This window comes from Macrotis lagotis, chromosome 1, assembly GCF_037893015.1.
Source record: "Macrotis lagotis isolate mMagLag1 chromosome 1, bilby.v1.9.chrom.fasta, whole genome shotgun sequence".
NCBI classification, from domain to species: Eukaryota; Metazoa; Chordata; class Mammalia; order Peramelemorphia; family Peramelidae; genus Macrotis; species Macrotis lagotis.
This window is the reverse complement of record NC_133658.1, coordinates 465,761,296-465,779,514: the sequence shown is the minus strand read 5'-3', so window position 1 is coordinate 465,779,514 and position 18,219 is coordinate 465,761,296. Positions and strand designations below refer to the sequence as shown.

Sequence of the window (18,219 nt, the reverse complement as noted above, 5' to 3'; positions counted from 1 at the left end):
GGAAGGCATTGTGCTAAATGATAGAATACAGGAGGACTGGAAAAAAAAGTCTGCAATGTGGGAACTTGCCTTTTCATCATACATTACATTTTTATATTAAATTTACACTGCAGTACTTAATTTTTACTTAATTATTAATTAAGCACAGTATTTTAGTGAGTTCCATTATGAGTATTCCCTCTTAAAAATGAAGATTTCATATCCATCCTGTACAATTTTGTGCCATGTTCTCACTTGAACGCCTTATAGAGGAGCTACTCTACAAAATGGATGCCTTCCTTGAGGTCTTTGTCACTTTTCCTTGTGAGGCGCCATCTATTATCCCTTCCTTACTATATCTGAAGGGCCCACTTCTTTTTTGCTAATTTAACATTTCCTAAATAATACATTTTCTGACTTTGTTAGAGTAACATATAATCATTTATTTATGCCTTCATATAATATAACAAGGAGAATGAAGAATATTGGGTTTTAATATGGAGTCTGTGTGAGAGTGTATGTGTCTGTGTGTGTGTGTGTGTGTGTGTGTCAGAGAGAGAGAGAGAGAGAGAGAGAGAGAGAGAGAGAGAGAGAGAGAGTGTGGTTTTGTGATAGAACAATTTGGAATTATTGAAAGTTCTGCAGTTTCCTAATTCTAAGATGCTTTTAAATACATCTGCAAATAAACTGATTTGAGAACTTTATCATAAGTTAAGTACAATCAGTTATCCAAATAAGTGCACAAAATATGGTTTTAACTTTCATAGGCATGTTGATGTTGAAAATGTATTTTTAAATTATATGTATTTATAATGCATTACGATTATAAAATATTCTTCTTACCAGACTTGTATTAATCTATTTAAAGATGGACCTGAAGTAATCAAAGGTACTGTCAAAAACCATGGTCAGTTTCACTGTTACAGTATACTACCATATTATTTTCAAAAATCAGTTTGTTCAACTTTTTTTTTTGAATATTGAAAGTATCAATCTAGAAGACTCCTTAAAGATCATCTAATCCAAGCCCTTTATTTATTTACTAATTAATTAATATTTTGCAGTTGAAAGAGCTGAGATCTAAACTCTTAGACTCCAAGTTGAGTGATCTTTCCACTTCACCATGCTTCCTTTAAATATGAGATGAGTTTTAATGAAAAGAGGGTTAGTCTCAGAATCAAGAATACCCAGGATCATGGGGTTAGTGATGGAAAGGAAATTACATAGGCCATGAAAGATGAGGAAACAGATACCTAGAGGAATTATTGGGTTAATTCTGTTAATATACATTAGTATTTATATTTATTTTGTTATATAATTTTTATATATTTAATTATATATTTGTTATTTCATTGCATTAAGCATGGATGTATATAGATATATATAATTAAAATACAAAATATTTAATCTATCTCCAAAAAAAATTCCTTTAAGAAAGATTTGCCTAATATAACCAATTATCTTTAATAGACGAAACCTTAACTATTCAAATTATCACATAAAAGAAACTAGGTATGAATTGTTTGCGTATGTATACATGTGCCAACAGACATTCAACACACATGTATTCAGTGAAGGAGAATGAGAAAAAGAGATGATTAGTTATTTATTAAGGATCTAATAAGTAACAGATGGGATAAAAAAGAAATAGGTCTTATTTTCAAAGAGCACATATTTTACCATGAGAGAACAGTAAATGTACAGATAACACAAAATATATTCAAAATAATTTCAGAGGTAAAATTATGAAATTATATGAATTTATGATGAAGGTATTCACCTAATGAGTAATCAGGAAAGGGCTTCTATAGTAGGTATAGTAGAACTAAACTCTGAAAGAAGCCATGAATTCTAAGAGTAGAAGTGAGGAGGAGGTTCATTATATTCCAAGACGCGTGACAGCTTTGCCAAGGATGAACAGAGATGAAATGTTTGTTTGAGGAACAGCAAATACCTCAGTTTGGCTGGATTAAAGAATGTCAAAGAGAATAATCCATAACTCTTGAAATGTAGGCCAGAGCTACAAGCTGAAACTCTTTAAAATGCCAAAGTGGAGAATTTGTATTTTAACCTTGAGGTAACAAGGATTTACTCAGCTTTCAGAGCTGGGTAATGAGATGGGTCAGGCCTATACTTTAATGGATTCATTGGCAGCTTATATGGATCATAAATTGGGGAAGCAAAAGAATTGAGGTAGGAAAACCAATTAAGAGGTTCTTAAAAAAGGAGAGCAGAAAGGAAATGAGAGGTCATGAACTGACATGGAATGATATCCCTGTGACGAAAAAGAAGGGAACAAATTTCAGCGATGTTATGGAATTGACAGGACTTGAAAAAGAGTAACGATTGACTCCAGAGTCTGCAAACCTGAGTGACTCTCAACAAAGAGAATCAATGAAAGGAAGAGGAAGGGCATGAGTTCTATTTTTGATATGCTGCATAAAAAAACAAAATTTCTGCTGATAAAGAGTAGGAAAACATAGCTATTAAAAACATAAAATCTCAGTTTTCTCTTCCTCATCACCTTTCACTTTTAAAATAATCAGTATAATAGTGTTCTTATTATTTATTTTTATCTATTCTTACTTCCTGTCTAAGATAGAACTGCCTCCTTTGTCATGTGATCTGAAGACATTAATTCCATAATGTTTTTGGAACAGACAACTATATAAATTGCTATTTAAATTAATGTTTTTTTTTTGTTAATTCTTTTTGTCTTGATTTACAACAATATTTCAGTGCTTGAAGGGTTTCACATAATTGGATTAGCAACTCAAATACAATAAACACTCAAATTGAAATAAGACATAAAGATTCTGTATTTGGATAAAAATCCCAAATAAAAATTCTTTTATAGTTGTATTAGGACCCTCCAGATGGATCATGATTTACTACATGCTCAATTCTAGACATATATTTTTAAAAGTTAAGCAATGTCATATTCTTGCTTCCTTCAAAGCTTAGCTGGACTGGTCAGCCTTCTGTAGAAAGCTCTATCCAATTATTAGTGCTTCTTCCCAAAATTAGCTTACAGTTTGCATATAATTTTATTTGTATTTTATTTGTCCCTTCTTCCCCTCGCCCCCAAATGATTGTAAATTCCTTGAGGGCAAGCCCTCTCTGGCTTTTGTTTTTGTAATTCCAATGTCTGAATCCTTTGATGTTTAATAAATGCTTATTGAAATTTTATTGAATAAATTAATATTTAAAGGAATCCTGAAAATCGTGGGGGAAAAATCCTATAAAAAAATCACTCAGAATCAGATACTATCATTTATCTCTCCCAATACTTCAATGATCTGTGATTTACTACTGTGATGTTCTGATATGGGTACTCTCTTCACCCACCCAGGTCCTAATCTCATCTTTGTAAGATTAATTGGGGGATAATGGTAGTGGCATAACATGATCTTGTAGCCAACTAGGTTAAGAGTTTCACTATACTTAATGATCCTGAGACAACAGATAGAACAGATAGGCATTCAGTCATTTGACTCTTTCTCATTTTATTTATACAAACAAAAATCTGAAAAGAAAGCTCTTCTCTCTCCAATTTCTTGCTTCCTTTTAAAAATCACTGGCCTTCTCAGATATGGATTTACATAGTATGTCACTTCCCAGCGAATCATCCATTCCACTTAATGGTGACCTTGAAGGAGATGTATCATAAATATGTTAATCATTTCTAAACACATGGTATTGACAAACAGAATGAATTCCTTCAGGCTCTTTGTGGGTGGCTATTACAGATAATCAACAGGGTACAGAAGGTCTGTGGGTACAACCAAAAAATATATCAAACATAGTTTGTTAATCTTTAGACTCCTACTCTCTCTTTTGTCTACTAATACATAGAAATATTTATTTAAGTTGAAAGTTAAATGAAAATTTAAATATACCAATGAACTGATTCGCTGTAGTCTTCTAGGTGACCTCTCTTATAAGTAGGCATGTTCTTCATAAACACTATATGAATTGGTTTGTCATATAGAGTTGTACAAATATCATGTGTTAAGAAGGAAAGCCTAATTTATTCCATTTCAGTTTGCCATGAGGTAATAGTTTGCAGTTATGTATTCAGAACTAATATTTGCAATCCCAACTATGTTATTACTCTTTTAGACAGTACAAATTCCCTCTGACTTATATTTGAAACATGTGGAGAATGGGGAAAGACCAAGCAGAAAAATATATTCAGTCAAATAATTTTTTCATGATAAATTCTCTAATTATAATAATGTGATTACCTTATTGCTAATGATGACTCCACGATAGCTTCCTAGGCTGCCAAATGATCATTCATAACAAGGGAAAATTTTGGCTAGGGTGTTGTCGGGTATAATTATATTTGTTAAGCTCCTCGAGATCATTAGACAAAGGTATATAGCTTATCTGTGGATCATAAGGAGAGACATTGCCAGGAAGCCTCATTAGTAGAAGTGGTGAGTTTGATTTGTTTCTAAACTGCTTTGTTATATGGAAATAAACTTTGACATAGAAATGAATTGTAGGAATATTTACATTAAATTCTATTGAGGTGGAAGGTTTGTCAAGATATCTACTTTTCTATACTTGTTTTTCATTTAAATGTTTTTTGTTGTGGTTATGAACCTACCAATAAAAAATCTAAACATTTAAGGATAGCAAAAAGATTGCAAATGAAATCATGAGCTACTCTAACATTTTAAATTGTTTTAAAAAATGTATACTTTATTTTACTTATTAGAAACAAATTGGACTGTTTGTTTTAGATTCTGAATTTCTTATTTTCTTGCATATATTTAAATGATTTATTGATGGTAGTTTCTTTCCTTTTAAATTTTTTTATCATTATCTTGCACCTGGTTCCTCTTTTTCATCTTTTTTTGGGGGAAGGATTATCTTATCACTTAACATAACCTATAGCATTACAATGACTTCAGTAGCTAAGGCTTTGCTGTGAGGTAGTTCTTCATACTAGGAACTGGATTCTAAATTCACATCATGATTTCCTTTAATGAGTTTTTTTGGGGGGGGAGGATATATTTCAATTCTAGTATTTCACTCAAAAAGTCAATGAAACAAGTTATAGATAATATTGATAGAATTTTGTGTTCAGTTGCAATAAAAAGATATTTCACTTTGGGAGGGGGTGGAAATAGGGAAATAACTCAGATTCTTTAATTTGGAATTAAAGTATAAGAAATGACTAGAATAAAGCAAATTTTAAAAAGGGGAGGAATGAATCAGAAGAAATTTAGAAGGAAAATAAGGAAAGAATATGCTTTACTTTGGGTAGACTGGAAAAATACACTCAATTTAAATTATTAAAATTGATTTTAAATAAATATGGGACAATCCAACAAACAGTATGTTTCCTTTCAATTTGGGTAAGTATTAGTGATATTTTCTTCCAAGGTTGCAATTATTTCTTCTAATAAGGAGCAAATAATTTGAAAAAAAGTTTCCACTTAGAATTTGTTATATTCCTTTCATTTAAATGTCAAGTCCTATTCCTTAAATTAGAAATACTATCTTGAATTAGACCCAAGAAGATGAAAACAAAACAATAAAAAAATCAACTAATTGAGCAGTATAGCTAGAAGTATTTTTAAAGTCAGTGCTTATTTAGAACAATGCTTAGCACATAGTAGGAGCTTAATAAATGTTTATTGCTTGAATATTTTTCTTGAAAAGGACAGTTTATTTGTAATAATTGGTAAGTGGGTTTAAAAATAAAGAGAATTTGGAAAGATATGTTCATAATACAAATGTGTGTGTATATGCACAGATATATATGTATGCCTATATCATACACATTGTATATACATATATAAAATTCTGTCTTCAGCTTCTCTTGAGAATCTGAAGGTTTGTTGCTCTGTTGTTTAAGATTGTGTTTTCTGTGGTTTAAACTGTAATAAAAAAAAAGTGCTAAAAGCTGGGAAGGTCCATATTATTGGTGGAGAAAAGTTTCTGTTGTCAGCAAAGATGTTTTTATTCATTGTTAAAAATATGAAACAAAACTTTACCCACAGCAATTTGACATAATCACTCTGAAATACTTTCTAGATTATACCTTACCATTTCCAGAAAGAATAGAATCTCTCTTTTTTCCAGTTTTTGAGATAATCCCACTGAATTGTAACTGGTTTTGAGTTTTTGTGACCTACAGTTCAGTTAATATATTCCCGTTTTCCCGTTTTCTGTGTTCTTTGCAGTATTAACTACATAGTATCATATATCCACTTCTGAACCCTAAGATTCGTTAGTTTGAAAGAAGTATTATTCATTCCCTTGAACAGTCTTTTACAATAAACTTTTCTTACCTCACTAAACACTAATAATTCTTGATAAAATATGCCTCAGTAATACAGTATTTACTGTAACACCAATGCTCAACAAAACTATATCATAATCATGCCTAACAACAGATGCTATTAATGCAGAAAAGTTATGCAAGAAAACAAAAGTAAAGCCTGGTTATATTTACATTCCCAAAACAAGAAGCATTTTAGGATTCCTCACTAATTTGGATGAAGCAGTTTAAAGTGGTGGGGGAAAAGGTGGTCAGATCAGATCTGCTCTCTTTTGTTTCTAGACTGTTCTTCCAAAGGAAAAACTTATGTTAATGAAAAATTTTATATTCTTTATACATTTGATATAACTACCAGAGGAAAGAATAAAACCGGTAACTAGAAGAGAATTTTAGGAGGGAAAAGTGAGGTAAGGATTGTGCTGGTGAATTAGATTGTAGATGTTTGAGAAAAACTTCTTGGAAGATGTTTAATTTGAATGTTAGAAGTGTAATCAAACCACTTCAATCAGTAGCCAAACAGAAGGCTTCCAGAAGAGCAAACTTCTTTTCTGAGCATTCCTCTCCCTCTCCAAGCCACAGCTAGGACCCCCAGCCTCCCTGTGCTGGAAACCCTCTTGCTCCCTGAGGACGCTCCAGCAGCTGTAACCTTCAGTTCTCCCCTCTGACCTAAAACTGAAACAAGGAATTCGGCTCTCCTCTAAGTATCCACGGCCAAAAACATCTACTGCATTCACCCTTCATGGCTTAGCTCCTTCTCAATGTCAGGGACAACTGAACCTGGTCTCCTGACAGCTGAAGGTCCTCCAGTGTTCCACTCCTCAGATATCTGGCCCCCACACTGTCTGAGCTGAGAATTCCTGTAGTTGAGGCTGCTTCCCAGTCCAGCTACTACCCCTCCTCCATCCCCATCCCTAAGGCTTCTTATTTGTTTTTTCCATGGAGATGCCAAGGAAGTGTTTGCCCTTCATTCAAGTCAAACCTTGGTCTTTGACGTCTTTCCTCTTGGATTCTCCAGTTGTCCCTGGAACATTACTCTTCACTCTTGTTTATTTTTGTCTCTCTGTGTTTAACCCTAAAATGTTGTTTTGTCTTGTTTGTGGAGAAAATCTGGAGTTCATTGAATGATGACCACCATATCTCTACCCCCTCAAGCCCCTTTAATTGTTGATCTCTTCAAGTCACTGCCTCTCTATTAGAAAGGTTCTATCCACTATTGAATTCTGTCCAGCACCTATTTTTAAGCAGTTTTGCCCTCTGCCCTTTCTGTGTGCTTCTAGAGATATTCAAAGAAACAGGACTTTATACATTTTTAGTAATTTGTAACTGATTTGCCTCTAACTGGTTTATGTGCCTCTCTGGCTGCCCATGTATTTCTCCTATCTGCATTAAATCAGCTAGTTTTTCCTCCTCTCCAATTTCTCTCCCTTATCTAAGAGTCTCTAAAATGTCTCTTTCACCATATTTTTGCCTGCCTTAGGTCATACTACACATAATACCTTTGGTACTCTCTGTCTGATGCCACAGATATATGACTCAGTACTTTCATGCCCTTTATAATCTTAGCAAATTTAAAAACTTTATTTCAAAAGTCTGTCCCATGGACAAGAGTAATCACACTTTCACAGAATTTGGGAAAAGTGATTTTTCTTATTGCTTTTCTTTTTTTAACTTTAATTTTCCATGATTCCTTCAGTCTTACTTCCTTCACATCACTTCTTTACTCTTTTATAGAACTAGACTCTGGAGTCACTGAGTTGAAGGGGAATCTCTTCTATTCTAACCTGTTCCTGACCAAAAGTCCCCTCTACATAATACCTAACATGGGGTCAATCAGTTTTTCTTTGGACATGTTTAGTTAAGAAAGAATCTACACTCCTTGTTAGCAAAATTTTCCTTTTGTCTGGTTTAAATTTACCTCTTTGTCACTTTCAGCCATTGTTCCCAGTTCTGGCCTCAGACTAAGGAGTTTGTCTTTTGCTCTATAGTCTTTGGAATATTTAAAGAAAACTATATCATACCACCTCTAACTAAGGCTTCTTTTCTACAAGGCTAAATATCTCCTGTTCCTTTAATTAAGCCTAATTAGACCTCATATTCAAGTCCATCACTTTCCTGGCTTCCCCTTTTTATACCCCCCCCAATTAATCAATTATTATCTTTTTTTTTAGGTTTTTTTGCAAGGCAAATGGGGTAAGTGGCTTGCCCAAGGCCACACAGCTAGGTAATTATTAAGTGTCTGAGACCGGATTTGAACCCAGGTACTCCTGACTCCAAGGCCGGTGCTTTATCCACTATACCACCTAGCCGCCCCAATTAATTATTATCTTGCCTAAAATGTGGCGAAACAGAATCAAACATATCTTATAAGCTTAGAACACAAAGATTAAACCCAGATGTCTTGTGATCAGGGCATAATTGAATACTGTTGCTATTTTCTCATCAATGCAAGTACTCCTTCCAAAACTATAGATTTTAATCTATTCACTAGTTCTTATCTTTTTATATAATATAACAATAATATACATCAATGTATTTATTGGGAGAGAAGTAGAATAATGATTTTTCAGAGAGAAATGGGGAAAAGATTTAGGGTTGGAAGGACTGAATGGATACAGTACATAAGCCACCTTAACTTTAGGCACTTTTGAAAAACAAAGAGAAGTCAGATCCTAAGGACAGCATCAATGTAGTATCACTTTGATTATCTTATATTACTTATATTACTTATATATGTGCATCTGATTACTAAATTCATCAATTTTAAATTCCAGCTTTTCTTCTCTTTTTATTTTTTAAGCACTAAAAGAAGAGCTGTCATATTCAGAGGCTATGTATACATGTTAGACTATTTCTAAGGGAAATAGGTAGTTTTAAATAGATTTGAAACTTTGTGTAAGTAAAATTGAGGAAAGAACATATATACCTCTGATATCCTTGCTTCTATTTCACTGATGGGGCCTCATTAAGAATCTCTATACATATTGACTGAAAAGACCAAATCCACCTTAGGTTATGGAGAGTTTGGGAAGGTAAAAGATTACTTTCTGCTTCTCTCTCTCTCTCTCTCTCTCTCTCTCTCTCTCTCTCTCTCTCTCTCTCTCTCTCTCTCTCTCTCTCTCTCTCTCCCCCTCCCCCCTCTCTCTGTCTGTCTCCTTCCTTCCAGCAATAGTAATGCAACCTTGATCTTTTTAGGTGTCTCCATCCTCAATCTACCAGTCTCCATGTTCTATCTGAAAAAGAATCCTGCTTCCTTTCTCATCATTTATAATTGATTTTTTTGTATATGTGGCAAATTAGGCAACCTTCTAAGATTAAGTGAATTGCCCAAAGTAACCAACAAAGCAGATTGAAATCAAATTTCTTGAATTCTTGGCTCATATGATAGTCATTCTTGTTTTTAATCCTTTCTTTGCTTGCAAGAGTAAATTTTGACTTCTCAACCCATTGTGAGTCAAGTATCAAATGATTATAATATTTGCTTCCCACCTCTACAATTGTGAACATTTATTCTTTTACTTCCTCATAACCACAACATTTTATATCCTGGATAACTTCAAAATTTCTCTGCATTGCTTTTTAATATTATAGAAGATGTATAAAGATCATCAATATACAACTGTGAGAATGCCTCTGGGAGGTGAAAATCATTTCTCTGTTTTTTAACATTTTTTCCATATGGCACATGCTTGATATGTGAATAATACTGGGCATCAGATATTCCAACCAAGGAGGATGCAGCATCTTAGAGATAGTTTTTTAAGAAAAACAAACTTTTTTCTTGTGTTTTATATCTATGAAGCTTGGGGCTACAGTAAACCAGAGAATTTATTACACTAATAGCTAAACCCAAATATCTCATTATTTATTTAGTTCAAACTAAATTGACCTAGAAACTATCTGTCATGAATCAAGGTTGGTAGTCTGCTACACTGAGAACTTCAAGCCAAAATGCCACTGCTGTTGACATTTATACATAATATTTCTTCTATATTCCTTATTCTCTTAGCAAAGGAATGTTAATTATCTTGGGGTCTCAGAAACTCTCAAGAATGTGCACTTTTATGACTCTATATTAGGGTCATATTGCACTTTTATGGTCAAGATGTTATTTCCCACCAGCTGAAGTGGTCTCACCCACCACTTGAAGCCAGCAACTAATGTGAAATCAGCCCCTAGCTGCCTTTTTAGTTCTAGCTTTCCTTCAAAAGACTAGATTAGCTGTATTTGTTTTAAACTTCTGGTGTGCAAGAATTCTAGCATCCCTGGTGTGAGGATTTGCTGAGCCCTCTGCAAGGCTGCTTATCCACTTTATTCCCTCAACTCTGTGACTGTGGCTACAAGAAGTTGTTGCAAGCACAGCAGTCGTGCCACATTAATCTATAAAAAGACTAAACAAAGTCCAGGGGAACCAACAGGTCTCAAACCTATCAATGAGTTGGGGGATGTCTACCTCAAGTATTTGAAGACTTCTCCCCATCAGAATGGACAGTTGAGTACAGTTTGGTTCAAAGTCCGGAAGGCAACTGAAACAAGCACTCTAAAGCACTTGGAACTTGGTCAGATAATGAGGATACCAAGGACATACACTGCATCACTTGCCATCACCAGTCTTCTTGACTTCATTGTCTCAGGAAAAGAAAGTGAGATTAAGGGCTTTGTGTAACTCCACCTCTTTTTTTTTTTATTCCATATCTTTTAAAAATCATTTATTTATTTATTTGTTTATTTATTTATTTAGAATTTTGCAAAATTTTTCCCAATTTCACTTCCCTCCCTTCATCCCCACCCCCACCCCCAGAAGGTAGTCTGGTACTCTTTACATTGTTTCCATGGTATACATTGATCTAAGTTAAATATGATGACAAAGAAATCATGTCCTTAAGGAAGAAAACATGAGAATAAGAGACAGCAAAATTGCATAATAAGATAACAGGTTTTTTTTTTTTTAAATAAAGGTAATAGTCTTTGGTCTTTGTTCAAACTCCACAATTCTTTCTCTGGATACAAATGGTATTCTCCATTGCAGATACCCCAAAATTGTGCCCAGTTGTTGCACTGATAGAATGAGCACGTACATTAAGGTTGATTACACCTGTGTTGCTGTTAGCGTGTACAATGTTTTTCTGGTTCTGCTGATCTCACTCAGCATCAGTTCATGCAAATCCTTCCAGGCTTCCCTGAATTCTTATCCCTCCTGGTTTCTAATAGAACAATAGTGTTCCATCACATACATATACCACAGTTTGTTAATTCATTCCCCAATTGATGAACATTCACTCAATTTCCAATTCTTTGCCACCACAAACAGGGCTGCTATGAATATTTTTGTACAAGTGATGTTTTTACCCTTTTTCATAATTTCTTCAGGGTATAGACCCAGTAATGGTATTGCTGGATCAAAGGGTATGCACATTTTTGTTGCCCTTTAACTCCACCTCTTTAAATTAAATATCCTAGAACATAAATAAAATAATAGTGGTACCCCATCCCATCAGTTTTAATAATAAGTTATAATATGAATATTTTTAGTTTTCTTAGGCCCAATCCTTTGATTTCTCTAATGTAAGGAACTCCAAAGTGAAGAGCTGTTATTGTTTTTTAGGGACAGTCAGGTGATACAGTAGATAGAGTATGGTTCCTGGAGTTAGGAAGACTTTTTGAATTCAAATCCAGTCCTAGACAGTTAACTAGTTATATGACCCTGGTCAAGTTACTTAACCCTGTTTGCCTCAGTTTCCTCATTTATAGAATAAGCTGTAGAAGGAAATAACATACAAATCTAAAGTCTTTGCCAAGAACTCCAAAGTGAGGAAACTATTTGGACCAAAACTGTTCTACAATTTTTTAACCTTAGAAAGTTGTCAGAGATACTAAGTAGTTAAGTGAAATTTGTCAAAGGTGACAGCCAGTTTTTATCATTCTTTCTGATTCCAAGGTCAACTCACTGTCCACTGTATCATGATGCCTAAGAAGGACAAACTATTGTTTTCACCTCATCTTTGTACTTCCTCAAAAAAGGAATTATCAGGGTAAAGGACATTGCCAATTGATTAAAAATAGCTCTTAATTATTCAGATGGAACAAATTTTAAATCTTTATTTAGATTATTATTATCCCTCTTTGAATAAACCTATTATTTCATTAGTAAAGAGAATTATTGGTTCAGATAGTAATTGTACAACAATTTAGAGAGTTGTCTGGGCCCTAAGAGATTAAGAGATTTACTCAACTATGGTTACAAAGCCAGTTTGAATTAGATTTGGGACTTAAACTCAAGTCTTCAACTGCTTTATCTGCTAATCATGACTATCACTCTTTCTCAATACTCCTTAAACTTTAGTACTATTTTAGCTTCTTTTCCCATGTGTGCAGGAAGGGAATTCATACTAATAAACAAAATTACAAAAGCCTGTAGATATTTATTATATCCCCAATGATTATAGAAATACCTGGCACATGGAAGGTACTTCATGCATTGTTAATTGAATTTAATTCAGTGTCTTGAGTACTCTTATGTACTATGGTGCAAAAGTGTTACATAAATAAAATAAGAAATAAGTACTAATTTAATCAACAGATAATTATTAAGTGTCTACTATTTGTGATGCATCCCTTGGGAAGTGTTCTTTTGAGTTTGAAAGTAAAATATGAAATATTTCTTACCCTCTTGAAGCCTATAGGCATCTTCCTCTCAACTTTATTAACTCAAAAGTTACCAGAACTTTCTTAAGAGCTCAATCTAATATTATTTTGTTAATTTTTATTCTTTGCTCTTTGAGGTTTTTGATAATGCTGACCACACTTTCCTCCTAAATATTTTCCTTCTTTGGCTTCAGTGACACTGCTTTTTCCTGGATCTTCTGTCTGACCAATTAGTTTCTTTTGCTAGTTCATCATCCATTTCCTCACCCCCTAATTGGAGGTGTCCTCCTATATTCTTTCTCATTCCCTTCCTCCCTTTATCTTTTTTCCTGGATGATTTCTGTTACTCCTATATCTTCAATTGTCATCTCAACTATTAGGACTTTAATTTAGATATCCATTCATCTATTCTCTCTCCTCCAAATCAGGCTCCCACACAACTGCCAAAGTAATCTACCTAATATAAATCTCTGATCATGTGTCTCCCCCCCCCAAAAAAAAGACAAAACTATCTTGTCTAGGTTAAAATACAAGATTTTAGCATTTGGATTCCTCTATATAGTTTTGAATCAGTCTACCTTTTTAGCCCTATTTCATGTAATTTTTTATTTCATAGCCCATATTCTAGCCAAGATGGACTAACAATCATTCCTTAAAGTCATCATTCTACCTTATCCCTCTATGTTATTCCACAAAATGTCCCTCCTGTCTGGAATGCACTTCTTCCTCAATTCTGTCAAAGTATTTGTCTTATAGTCTAGCCTCAGATCTCAACTCTTTCATCAGAGCTTTATCTGATTCTTCCTTATCTTTAGTTGTCAGTTCTGTTTCTATCCTATTTGCCTTATATTTATTTATTGAATATATGTTCTTCCAGAAGAATGTACTTTTTTTGAAGACTTTTGGGTGGTAGGGTCTTTTTTATTATCCCCAGACCCTAGCATTGTCTTGTTCATAAATTACTCAGATGAATTGAAATATTGAAATAAAAAATGCATAATAAGAATTACTTGCATATCTGTATCACTTGTTTGCAAAATGCTTTCCTCACAGACTACCTTGTAATTCTGCAACTCTAGGCAAGTCATGTAACTACTCTGATTTTAGTCCAAAATATTAAATTAGGGCATTGTTCTAGAACATTTTCAATGTCTTATCCAGCTCTTTTCATTTAACTAGTGTCAGAACCAGAGTTGGAACCACAGTTATTTCTGATATACCTTGCTGTCTTCCTATTAATGTAAAGTTCAAAAGAAAAATAAGAAGTGCATCAAATTCTAATGAAGAGATATCATACCTGGATGTGGGTATCAGGAAAGTACAAAGGAGAAGGTACTTTAAAGGCTAGATAGAACTTTAGCATAAAGAGGTAGGATAAGATTAGTTAGAAGGGCATTATATCATAAGAAAAGTTATAAGCAAAGGCATCAAAGCAGGAAAGTATAATGGGTACTACACAAAAACAAGTCATCTAATTTTGCTAGAGCAAAGAGTATACAAAGATCTATAGTGATGGATAAAATTGGTTAAAATTAGATTATGGTGGACCCTTAATTGATTGTCTATGACATTTAGAACTTATTTGGAAAAATCTAGTGAAATAACTAAAAGGTAAAATAAAAGGAAGTATTATATCAATATTTTATATTTAACTACATGAGAACAAGACTGTCATACATTTTATATCTCATGATATCTACTGTCATACTAGACACAACGACAATAATTATTTGTTGGATGGTTGAATTAATTAATGAGTGGGTAAAGGCTGAGTCATATGCTTTTGTAAAACATTTTTCCTCTTTATTTCATCATAAAAGTCTAACGATGCATTTAGCATTAAGATAAATATTAGGATTAAAAAAGAATTTTCTATGTAATTGTCTTAGAAAAATCTCCTTTTAAAGAGTGTACAGGAGGAAGTTTGTTGCCTTGCTAGCAACAAGTTTCTTTTTACAAAGTCTGCTGTACTTTTTCCATCAAACAGTTTGTTTATACCATAATTACCATGATAATTGAAGAGGAAAAACAAGCTTCACTTGAAAAATTAATATTACTTTGGAGGGAATTTGTTTTTGTTTTAATGGTTGAGTTTTGTGTCCCCTCCCCAAAATTTATATTTTTCAAAGAACAGTGAATTTCATTCCTTTTATTGGTACTTTGAAATGTATATTCAATGTTCAATTATTTATGCTCTTGTTTTTAATGTATGAAGTCTTTTGTCACAGACAAGCATTCTACAAACCTATTCAGAACATTCTACTTCAATTTCTGTAGTTGACATTTATCCACTAAAAGTTTTAAAATCATCTTGTAAGAGCCTTTACTTTTTCTTTCTAACTTCTTTAAGTGAGCCAAAGAGATTCAAGGTTAGAATTCCATAGGCATGCCTTATTTTAAAAAACAAATTAAATTCCAAAGCTATAACTGGAAAAACCTCATTCAACATATTAAGATCAGTAAGAATCTATATGGAAGGGCAAATTCAAAAAGTACTTTTATTTTTATTTTTTCAATTATATATACTTTTCAAAATAATGAATTTATTTATTTTCCCAATTCTATGTAAAGATCATTTTTAACATTAAGTTTTGTAAAGTTTCTCCTTCTACCCTCCCCTTTCCCCACCCTAAGATATCAAGTAATCTGATAGAGGTTATACATGTACAATCATAGTAGTCATAATATGTTCATATTAGTCATGCTGTGAAAGAAGAATCAAAGCAAAATGGAAAAACACATGAAGGATAAAGCCAAAAACAAATTTAAAAAGTGAAAATATATGCTTTGATCTGCATTCAGATTCCATAGTTCTTTCTCTGTATTTGTTTGGCATTTCCCATCACAGGTATTTTAGAATTGTCTTTGAGAAGTTATTTCTGAGAAAGTTATAGTTAATCATCATACAGTGTTACTGTTAAAGTGTTTAATGTTCTCCTGGTTCTGTTCATTTCATTCAGCATCAGCTTGGATCTTCCTGCTCATCATTTTTTTTTTTTTTTGGATTTTGCAAGGCAGAGGGGTTAAGTGACTTGCCCAAAGTCACACAGCTAGCTAATTAATTATTAAGTGTCTGAAGTCAAATTTGAATTCAGGGCCAGTGCTATATGTACTGCACCACCTATTCTGCCCCCATCATTTCTTGTGGGACAATAATATTACATTCCATCATATACCACAACTTGTTCAGCCACCCCTTAATTAGTGAACATCTCTTCAATTTCTCATTCTTTGCCTCCACAAAAAGAGCTGCTATGAATATTCACATACTCATTTTGACCTTATCTAAATATAGGGTGTGAAATGCCTGATTTCTGTCATACTATTTTACACTTTTCTCAGAAGTTTTTGTAAAGTAATGAGTTTATTCCAGAAACTGGAGTCTTGGGTTTATCAGATAGTAGATTATTAAAGTCATTTGCTACTGTTTCTTTGTACCTAATCTATACCACTGATTCACCATTCTGTTTCTTAACCAATACCAAATAGTTTTGAGGACTGCTGCTTTATGGTATGGCTAGGGCACCTTACTTTGCATTTAAAAAAAATTACTTTTAGAAACAGCTCATTCTGTTATGTTAGAACTCACAAGAAAAACTTCATTCTCAGAGACTATTTTAGGAATAGCATCAATAGAAAAATAAAATGCACTTTAATCCTTCCATTCTCCCCTACAAAGCTTAAATTTTCAATAGAAATTCCTTAAGTATTTTATAACATTGATGAACCTGTTTCATAGTCATCTCATAATATTTATAATGATCCCTAAAGCTTTTTTTATAATTATTTTTCACTTCTGTAACTTAACAGTATGAGGAATTTTATTTACTTTCAATGAACTCTTTTTCTTCTATACACTCTTTCTCATGCCTCATTAGTTTCCATGAATTCAGTGATCATATCTTTTACATATGACTTTCAGATCTAAATATCTAGTCCTATCTTTACTCCTGACCTTTAGTCCCATATTACTGCCTATCTATTGAAAATTTCCAACTGGATGTTTCACAGGAATCTTAAATTCAACCTGTCCAAAACAACTCATCTTTTCTTAAAATAGACAGTCACATAGTTTTGCACCTTTTAAGTTATCTTCAGCTCATCACTTGTCTTTCTACCCTTCCTATTTACAAATAGTAGCCAGTTTTGGATTCTACCTCCACAACAGTTTTTGCATCTCTTCCTTTCTTTCCACTCAAATGGTGACTACTCTGTTTTGGCTATCATCATCTCTTACCTAAAATACTTCAAAACCCTTTAATTGACTTCTCTTCTACAAATATCTCCCCTATTTAATCCATCTTCCACCGAGATGCCAAAGATATTCATTTTTTCCCTACAGCTCTACATCTTTTAGTCCAATTTTAAAATTTTATTTTTAATATTCACTCTTTAAAATTTCTATTCCTAATTCTATCCCTCCCTCCTACCCCTCGTTGACCCAATCAATATACCAATTCTACATTAAAATCATGCAAAATATATTTCTATGTTAACCCATGTTGTAAAAAAATCAAGAAAAATCAAGAAAGTGAAAGCTGTACCCAAAGTTTATCAAATCTTTTCTGGAGGTGAATAGTATTTTTTCATCATGAATCCTTTGGGAAATGTCATACATAGATCATTGTTTTGATCAGAGTAGACATCTTTCACAATTTCTCATCTTTATAATATTTCTGTTAATGTGTTAACATTGTATTAACATTAATATGTTAAAATTGTGTTAGCATTATTGATGTTCTCTTGATTATGCTCACCTTACTATGTATCAGTTAATGGAACTTTTTTTTGAAACTGTCCTCCTCATCATTTCTTATAGCACAATAACATTCCATTGCAATCAGATGCCACAACTTATTCACATTCCTTAATTGGTAAACATCCCTCAATTTTCAATTCTTTTTAACCACGAAGAGAGCTAATATATTTTTGTCCATGACTAATCTGTTTATACTTTCCTACTTATAAACATGCAATATAGAATTGAATATGAACATATAAATCATCTTGTCTAAACTTTATAATCCCTTCTGTAGTGTTCCTGACAATCATAGAATCTCTTAAGGTTCTAGGTCCAACAGGTTTCAAGGTCTAAAATAAAACTTTCATAGCCTGAAGATGTCTTTAATACTCTGGTCTCCTAGATTATACATATACTATTCATAGAATGTCTATGACATTTAAAAATAAGGTAAGCATTAATTTCATATAATGTATGTTGTAATCATATTTTATAACATATAGCATAATAAAACTAATGTTGAACTCCTAATGGAACCAGGACTAAAACTAACTTAAAT

At 33.0% G+C, this 18,219-nt stretch overlaps 1 protein-coding gene across 3 annotated transcripts in view; it reads left to right on the top strand.

Moving 5' to 3' along the window:
- Nucleotides 1-18,219, top strand: part of STS (steroid sulfatase) — a 203,630-nt gene that overhangs the window by 7,337 nt on the left and 178,074 nt on the right. The window contains exon 1 of one of the 3 annotated variants that reach the window (XM_074213608.1): nt 4,298-4,421. The exons of the other annotated variants lie outside the window; for them this stretch is intronic. The gene's annotated coding sequence lies outside the window, so the exon portion shown is untranslated. Of the gene's footprint in view, nt 1-4,297; nt 4,422-18,219 lie in introns of those variants that run through there. 3 annotated transcript variants of the gene reach the window in all.